At 47.1% G+C, this 8,432-nt stretch overlaps 1 long non-coding RNA gene across 1 annotated transcript; it reads left to right on the top strand.

Annotated features, from left to right (window-relative positions):
* The first annotated feature begins 5,555 nt into the window (after nt 1-5,555).
* LOC118546917 (uncharacterized) lies at nt 5,556-6,584 on the top strand. The gene is made up of 2 exons (XR_004922835.2): nt 5,556-5,732; nt 6,530-6,584. It is a non-coding gene; the product is annotated as an uncharacterized LOC118546917 (long non-coding RNA).
* The last annotated feature ends 1,848 nt before the right edge of the window (nt 6,585-8,432 follow it).

Raw genomic sequence — 8,432 nt, 5'->3', positions numbered from 1 at the left:
CACTGGTTGGAACTGAGGTCTGGGTTCTGTAGATTCCCAGCCCTAGACAACTAGGATGTCAGTTGGAGGTATTAGAATAAGGCAGTGCCAGACTGGTGTTAAGGTGAATCAGGTGAAGGTAACTAGAGCCAGGCAGTTCTTGGATGTTCAGTGGATTGTTCAGAATTAGGGGATGGGGATGAGGGTGAAAACCAAGGAATGTTCGGGATGGAGGACCACCCTCCCCTAGGCGTGCAGGGTGCGGGATGGGTCGTGTGGGGGGTGGGTATCTTTATAATCACCTGTGGCCAACAAAGAACCACACCCTAAAAAGGAAGTAAGCCATTGAAGGTGTTATCAATAGAGATGTTAAGGATTTAAGTTCCCTGGTTAGCTTTCTATAAAAGACCAACCCTGGGGCGCCTTCGGTTACGTGTCTGCCTTTGGCTCAGGTCTTGACAGGGTCCTGGGATCTAGCCCCGCGTTGGGCTCCCTGCTCAGCGGGAAGCCTGCCTCTCCCCCTCCCACTCCCCCTGATTGTGCGCCCTCTGTCTTTCTTTCTCTCTCTCTCCCCTCTCTGTCATATAAATAAAATCTTTAAAAATCAGAGGAGTGGGCACAACAAAGCTCTACTTCCCAGGTGCTGATCTCGTGGAGGTAACATACATTTAGGGATTGAGGCTGCGCGGGGTTCTTGTCTTGTATATTCAGCTTTCATTGCTGAAATCACAAACTTGGCCTCCTCAAAATAAGGTTCAGAACTTAGCCAACCCTCCCTGCCCTCCTAAGCAGAGGACACGTGCCCCTTGCTGTGGGACCATGAATCCCTCAAGGAAGAGCCAGTTCCCCAGTGACAGGCAGTAGACACCTCCGTTTCTGGAAATAACTAGAACAAAGCCTCCCTCCTCATCTGCAGCAGGTTAAATCAACATGAGAAGGTGAGGAAATGGCAGATTAATCGGGGGAAAGTATAACCCTTGAAGATTAGGTTTTCTTGAATGTACACATTCCAAAGAATATGACTTGGCAAGTATTCTGTAGGGAGAGAGGGGACCCCACAGCCAGACTGGAAGTGAACCCCTCCTTCCCCGAGCTGTTCAGAGGCCATAGCCCAGGGCGCTGGTTTTTGAAGGAAAACCTTTGAGCTGTCATTTGTTCCGTATTCTCAGGTTCTCTGTAGGAAAGGTTTTTGAGTTTCTAGCTGCAATACTCAAGTTCGTGCTGCCTCCTGCTGGAAGAGTTCATTAAGACAAGGAAGGAAGCCTACATCTCCGTGATTCTGTTGCATTCAGTTAGGTGAGGGAAAGTGACGGGTGCCACAGGTACTGTAGACCTAAGCACACTTCTTCACATTACCTCAAGATTATGCGACTGGCCCCTCATTCTCTGAGAAGACTACTGAGGGACAGGTTTTCCAGACAGTGTGACCAGAGGTGTATCGGGGGTTAGAACCAGGGGTAGCATAGAACACTATGCACTGCTCAGACCTCATTTGGGACAAGCTAGTGACAACCCTCCCCCCCTGCCCCCCGCCAGCCAAACACAGCCATGCACGCCACCGTACTGCCTTCGGACCTCACTCACCAACTATAGCCAGGTGGCTCTATCCACCTAGGAACAAAGTTTCCTCTTGCATGGCTTCTCAACTTAAACGTTCACCATTAGGTTGCCTGTAAACTTCTGAGTCACTCCACCCTAACATGGGAGAAACAAGACTGCCTTCCAAAAGGACAGGATTCTGAACTGTTAAAAACGCTTTCCTTAAGGCTCTATCAGGATAGGGTCAGATTTGCACTGGAATCATGGATATAAATGTCGTTGTCACTCAGGTCATCCCCCAACTCCTGGGACAGTTTCAGCTCCTGAGCCCTTCAAGAACCACCAAGAAGCCCATCCAGAGCTGTGTTTCCTGGCTTCTGAGCTGAGCCTCTTAACTCAGACAAGGGACATTTACAACATACTAGAAAGCTCTGATGTTCTACATAGCGGCATTGAACTCAAACACTCCACAAGCCTGCTGAACAGGCTTACAGGCTTACTCAATTCACTGACAAATTATGCTAGTGGTACTGACTTGGGGGGAAAGTAGCATGATTTCCTCTCTCCTTTCCTTCATAGATGGCATCTAACCAGATCAGCTTTTTGCAGCACAAGGGGCCCAGAGGCAAAAGAGAATTTTTATGTAGGCACCTTGTAGTGTGTGTGCGCTTTGGTTCATTACCTCCCCCTATTTAACCTTGAGTTTGGGAGATCTCAAACCACAAAAGAAGATGGCAACACCATTCTTTCTTTCTTTCTTTCTTTCTTTTGCTATAGTCAAGATATAATTGGAAATGCCACTCAGTCATCAGTGGATAGTCCCTCCGTTGACAGGATTTGGCACCTCCAACCAGAATGAAATTTCAAACACTGACTCTTCTTTCCCTCCTGGAGACTCCAATTCTTTCTTCTTTATCTCAGACGTGACAGCTCCCTTCATGTTCCTCCAGGGTTGAAGACAAGCCATCACCAACAGGAAGACATTATCAGCCCAAGGAAGAGCTGTTGATCCTGACCCGTCAAAACAGCTGACCTGCTATGTGTAGCATTTTCATGGATGCTACACAAAATATATGTGACCGATGGGTATTTGGATCCAGTGAGGGGTGGGTAGCAGAGGTCCCCTGCTCTTGGGTCTGCATCATGAAAACTTAAATCCCTGCATGAGTAACTGCATGAAAGTTTACGATTCAGTCAGAAGCTTTCTTTTGTCAAGGAAGGGAGAGAAAGGAGGTCATAACATCGTCTCTCCTGAGGAGTCTTCATGGACTCCTGAATGAGGCAAGCTCACTCTCATTGCCCCTACCTCAATTCTCATAACTGCTGTCCTCTTGAACTTTCCAGTTATTCCAGTTTCTTGTACTATACACCTTCATTTATGCTCTGAGCTCCTAACTATGCCTCATCCCCTGCAATTTCAACAGAACAACCACCTACCACGTCCGGTCAGAACTTACTAGTTCTAGAACAAAGGAAAATTTTAACTTCACTGTTTCCCTGCCCATCTTTTTGGCCTCCAGTATCCCACAGGGACTCTCACCAGAGAAACTCCTATCCACCCCATGCATTCTTTTTTTTTTTTTTTTAATTTTTTTATTGTTATGTTAATCCCCCTACATTACATCATTAGTTTTAGATATAGTGTTCCCACCCCATGCATTCTAAATAATCTTCATCACTGAGGAACTGCAGGAGGGCAGAAAGCATCTTTTTGCTTGGATGCATACCACCACCCCCCTCCCAGCACTCAAAATGGGCCCTGAACTTTCAACATTTGGTCCTCCTCTAGCTCATCCTCCTGCCCATCATCCTGCTACATCAGCGATGCTCAAACTTTAGAGGGCATTAGAACGACCTGGAGAGCTTGTTAAGACACACTGTTAGGCTGGACCCCCAGAGTTTCTGATTCAGTAGGTCTGGAGTGGAGCCTGAGAATTTGCGTTTCTAGTAAGTTCCCAGATGATTCTGATGCTGCTAGTCCTGGGACCACACTTTAAGAACCACTGAGCTACATAATCTGAGGATGTCAACTCTGTTAGTCCAAACTATCACAGCAAGCTTGCATCCACTACAAGGGCCAGAGTGGAGAATCAGCCAGTAGGTGCCCTTATGTGCTTGGGTAGGGGAAGGCAACTTGTTCCCAAACTCCTCAGACTCCAGAGGACCCCCTTGCTGAACCATCTGGGCCACTTTTGCCCAGTGGTGCTGCTGGCACCTTTGGCCTCATAGTGGGACGATCCTTCACAGGAGACACAGTTCCATTCATTCAACAAATATTTCCCGAGTGCCTTCTTGTGTGGGGGGCACTGCTGTAGGTGTGTGGGATACATCAGTGAGCAAAACACAAAAATCCCCACCCACGCGGAGCTTACTTTTTTCTAATGAAAGGAAGAATAAAACTCTTTTCACTGTTTTTAGGACTCAGGTACCTGGTTACTGGGAGTAATCAGGAGTGTTTAGTTTAAACTCTGTTTATATACACAAGAGATTAAGGACCAAGAGCTCAGGCAGAGACTAAATAAATACTCCATTGAGATGAGCCACCGCAATAATCATCTTTCAATGAAGTTACAACAAATACAACATTTTTTGTTTTGGTTTTGGGTTTTTTTGCTTTATAGATGATAAAAAATATGGAGGTATGGGGAGAGGGGGGAGCAGGGAACAGAGTCCTGGACATCTGACCCACTGCTCTTTTTTCGGAAAGGGCCCAGAAACTTTTGGCAAAGGCTGGTATGGGGATGGGACATGCTCTTTCCCCACAAGTTCTCTCCCCTGGGGACAGGAGGCCCCTTGGTAATTCAAGAACCCTCTATATAAAGTACAAATACAGTGTTTCTGAAGGGCCAACACTTGAATCTTGCCAGTGTTACAGATGTGAATCTTGGTCCACAACTCAAGTTAGCAAGGAATGGAACTATATTATCCAACATAATCTCTCTTTATATTCTCTTTACATTTCTTTTGGGGGTGGTATACCTAAGCCTCACCCCCAAGGCATCCACTGAGCCTTCCCTTGCCCCATCCGGTGTTCAGTGATGAGCCCACTGGGGCATTGAAGGCCTGGCCTCTTCAGCTCCAGCAGCCCCCTCTGCTACTTCTGGGCCAGGTTAGAGGGTGTGGGAGTCATCCTGTCTCCCCTGTGCCACACAAGGGCACCGAAATCTCTGCAAGGCTCAGTCCCAGTCTATCTAGACTTACCCCACAGTCATGGCGCACCCCATGGGGGTAGAAGTACGTATCCCAAGTATCTTAGTTATGAGTCCTTTCTGGATCTCTAAGGATCGCAGATAACTATCTCTGTTTCACCTTGCCCTATCGCTCCTTCAGTCAATGAAGGACAGGGCAACCCTGGTTGCACATTAGAACCACATAGGAAGCTTTTTGGGGCGCCTGGGTGGCTCAGTCAGTAAGCGTCTGCCTTTGGCTCAGGTCATGATCCCAGAGTCCTGGGATCGAGCCCCGCATCGGGCTCCCTGCTCTGCTGGAAGCCTGCTTCTCCCTCTCCCACTCCCCCTGCTTGTGTTCCCTCTCTCGCTGTCTCTCTCTCTCTGTCAAATAAATAAAATCTTTAAAAAAAAAAAACAACCACATAGGAAGCTTTTTTAAAGCTATCAATACCTGGATCCCTCCTTTACAAGGTTGAATTGTATTGGCCAAGGGGCATTGCCTGTTTTTTCTAAAGCTCCTCAGGTGATTTTAATGTATAGCTAGGGTTAAGCACTACGTGGGAAGGGAGAGGGGTTGTGGCAATAAGACTAAAGAGGGAAAAGGAAAGATGGGAAATCCATTACTGTTCGGAATTATTCTGCGATGTTAGCTACTAGCTAAGCATGGTCAGTTACGAGCTGTACACAAAGCCCTGTTGCAAGGGATCACGTGAGAGAAGCTAGTGGGGAGGTGAAATAGGGTTAGAAATACCCTACTCCCTGCCGCTCAAAGCGTGATCCTCAGACTAGCAGCCTTGCCACCACCTGGGAGCTTGTTAGCAATGCAAGAATCTCAGGCCCCACCCCCAGACTTTTCAGCATCTGCAAAGTACTGCTCGATGCCGCTATTTTGTTAAAACAGACTCTTGGGAGGAGGAAGGTTTGGAACTAGGTTTTTAAGTTGTAGAGCTTTCTGGAAAGCTTCATTCTCAGAACAGCAAGAAAACACTCATGCAAGAAGTTAGTATGGCTGCTTGGTGGAGAGACAAAATGGACACAGCTTGGGTAAGTTTCTGGGAAGTAATCCAGCAACAATTAGAAACCGGCTCATATATGTCCTGGTTTTGTTTTTATTTTTTTTTTTAAGATTTTATCTATTTATTTAGCAGAGAGAGACACAGCAAGAGAGGGAACACAAGCAGGGGGAGTGGGAGAGGGAGAAGCAGGCTTCCCGCGGAACAGGGAGCCTGACGTGGGGCTTGATCCCAGGACCCTGGCATCATAACCTGAGCCGAAGGCAGATACTCAACCAACTGAGCCACCCAGGTGCCCCCCCTTTTTAAGTTTATTTACGTAATCTCTACACCCATGTGGTGCTCGAACCCACAACCCCAAGATCAAGAGTCTCATGTTCTGACTGAGGCAGCCAGGAGCCCCAATACTGTTTTTTCCTTTACATTCTTTTTATTCTCGAATCCAGAAGATCCATCAGTCAAAATAATTGCTTCTTAAATTTATTTTTTTAAGATTTTATTTTTAAGTAATCTCTACACCCAACATGGGACTCGAATTTACAACCCTGAGATTAAGAGTTGCATGTTCTATCGACTGAGCCAGCCAGGTGCCCTATTTATCCAAAATAATTAAATCCCATGGGAGAAACAATACTGTTTTGAAACTTGGTTTTTAACATTTGCTGTTCAAGCCAGAGGGAGCAGCTCAAGCAAAAAAAAAAAGACAAAAGTGAACTGCATGCAGAGTGGGGTGCTGATCGCTTTTGAACATTTTAGAGGAGCCAATTATTCATAAGACATCATGGTTTGTTAGAAATGAAATGATCACCTGTGTTTGACCTCATACAGGTGAACCAACCAGGATTATGGACACTGGGTCTACAATAAAATGTTCTAATTTGCAGCTGAGGACTATTGAATCACATACACTCACATAAAGATGTGTGAAGCAAGTTTTCCAGGGGGAAATAACTTAGCTGTGAGTCTTTTTTTTTTCTCTTAAAGATTTTATTTATTTATTTGAGAGAGAGCATGCACGAGGGAGCATGAGTGGGGGGAGGGGCATAGGGAGAGGGAGAAGCCGGCTCCCCACTGAGCAGGGGCTGGATTCCCAGGACCCTGGCTAAGGCAGATGCTTAACCCAACTGAGCAACCCAGGCACACGGATACAAGGGGGTGGGGGGCAATCCAGAAGGAGGGAAGCAAGACCCTAGAGATCTGAAGATGGGATGGGGTATCCTGAGAATGGTGGGTTCCAACAGGACCGGGGCTCATTGGCTGGGCACTCTTGAACACGGAGCGGAGTCTGCGTTTTCTCTAAAAGGCAGTAAGTAGCTCGCTAAGGAAAGATGCAGTGCTGCACATGTCGAACGACTGGCCGGGCCGAACTGGAGTAGGAAACCCTGACCCCGGCAGATTCGGGTGTGGTAATCCTAGTGAGGTGAACAACTACAATAGGCCGGAGGGAGGCACAACTGAAAAGGGACAAATCTCCAGACAGATCTGGAGAAAAATGAGGAAGGAGACGAGTCTTTTTTTTTTTTTAAGCCTTTATTTACTTCTGATTTGAGCAACACTTGCACACTGTCAAACACTTGGAAAACAGAGAGGAGAGAATAAGAGGCAGTCTTTTATCAACCCACTGCTCAAGAATAACGATTGTGAGCATTCTGAATACTGTGTTTGAGGATGAGAGAATGGGCTCCATATTTTCACCAGGGCCAGGCGAATACACCCTCCAGTGGGCAAATGGAGACAGCTTTCTGGCAAGCTGCGGGAGTTCCCTGCGGCTGACAGGGAGAGCTTCTAAAAATGGGAAGTTTCTCCCATTTATCCATCCTAAATTTCTAACCCGGTGCTATTAGTGATCTGTTAACCTTTATCTTGAGCAGCTGCCCAGTGTGGGGGATGCCTTGCTTTCCAATTCTAGAAATTAGGTCTGGTTCCACTGAGCCTCACCCATTTTTACCCACAGGTGAGCTGGCTCTGGAATTCTCCTAAAATCTTTTATTTATTTGAGAGAGAGAGTGAGTGAGAAAGAGAGAGAGAGAGAGAGAACACAAGCCAGGGGGAGGGAAGAGGGAAAGGGAGAAGCAGACTCCCCACTCAGCAAGGAGCCTGATGTGGGGTTCGATCCCAGGACCCTGAGATCATGACCTGAGCCGAAGGCAGACACTTAACTGACTGAGCCACCCAGGTGCTCTGAATTCTCCTAAATCTTTTTTTTTAAGATTTTATTTATTTGACAGAGAGACACACAGCGAGAGAGGGAACGCAAGCAGGGGGAGTGGGAGAGGGAGAAGCAGACTCCCCGCTGAGCAGGGAGCCCGATGCGGGGCTCGATCCCAGGACCCTGGGATTATGACCTGAGCCGAAGGCAGACGCTTATCGACTGAGCCACCCAGGCGCCCCTGAATTCTCCTAAATCTTGAAACTCAAATATTCTCTGACTTCAACCTCTCCCCATTCCAGTTCCTGCCTTCTCATCTGGACTTCTGGACGGTGAATTCCCTGTTTTCCCTGTTTTTCTGCTTCCTCTGGTGTCATGGTTAATCATCTGAACTGCTTTCTGGCTATCATCTTTGATTGCCTTTTCTCTTGGCCCTTAATGTGCCTGGCAGAACTGAAAACTCAGACTTTCATTTTCGCTGTCATACAGCCTAGTGCTGTTGCAGGAACTGGAAGATCTAAACTGGAACCACCATAGCTGTGCAGGCTCAGAGTTCAGTGAGGCTCTGTACTATCTTGTGGT

The sequence above is a fragment of the Halichoerus grypus genome, chromosome 3 (assembly GCF_964656455.1).
Source record: "Halichoerus grypus chromosome 3, mHalGry1.hap1.1, whole genome shotgun sequence".
In the NCBI taxonomy this organism is placed as follows: domain Eukaryota; kingdom Metazoa; phylum Chordata; class Mammalia; order Carnivora; family Phocidae; genus Halichoerus; species Halichoerus grypus.
The sequence above is the reverse complement of the archived record's forward strand: the minus strand, read 5'-3'. Positions and strand labels throughout refer to the sequence as shown.